The sequence below is a fragment of the Sinocyclocheilus anshuiensis genome, unplaced genomic scaffold (assembly GCF_001515605.1).
Source record: "Sinocyclocheilus anshuiensis isolate Anshui unplaced genomic scaffold, SAMN03320099.WGS_v1.1 scaffold263, whole genome shotgun sequence".
Lineage (NCBI taxonomy): Eukaryota > Metazoa > Chordata > Actinopteri > Cypriniformes > Cyprinidae > Sinocyclocheilus > Sinocyclocheilus anshuiensis.
Genome location: NW_015549593.1, coordinates 1,157,437 through 1,157,659, shown reverse-complemented (window position 1 = coordinate 1,157,659; position 223 = coordinate 1,157,437).

Sequence of the window (223 nt, the reverse complement as noted above, 5' to 3'; positions counted from 1 at the left end):
AGCGATGACTCATCTGAACGCCTCTGATTGGCCATTGCATTCCTAAGCTCAACAGAATCGTGTGTGATTGGTTATAATGCGCAACACGGTAAAAACGCCTAAAATGAAATACGGTGCAACATGAACAGATCTTAATTTAATGCCGCAGTCGACACTTTTTATTAATTTACACTTTGTTAGCAACAGACGTAATAGATTTTATTTGTTTGCGCAGAGGCATTTT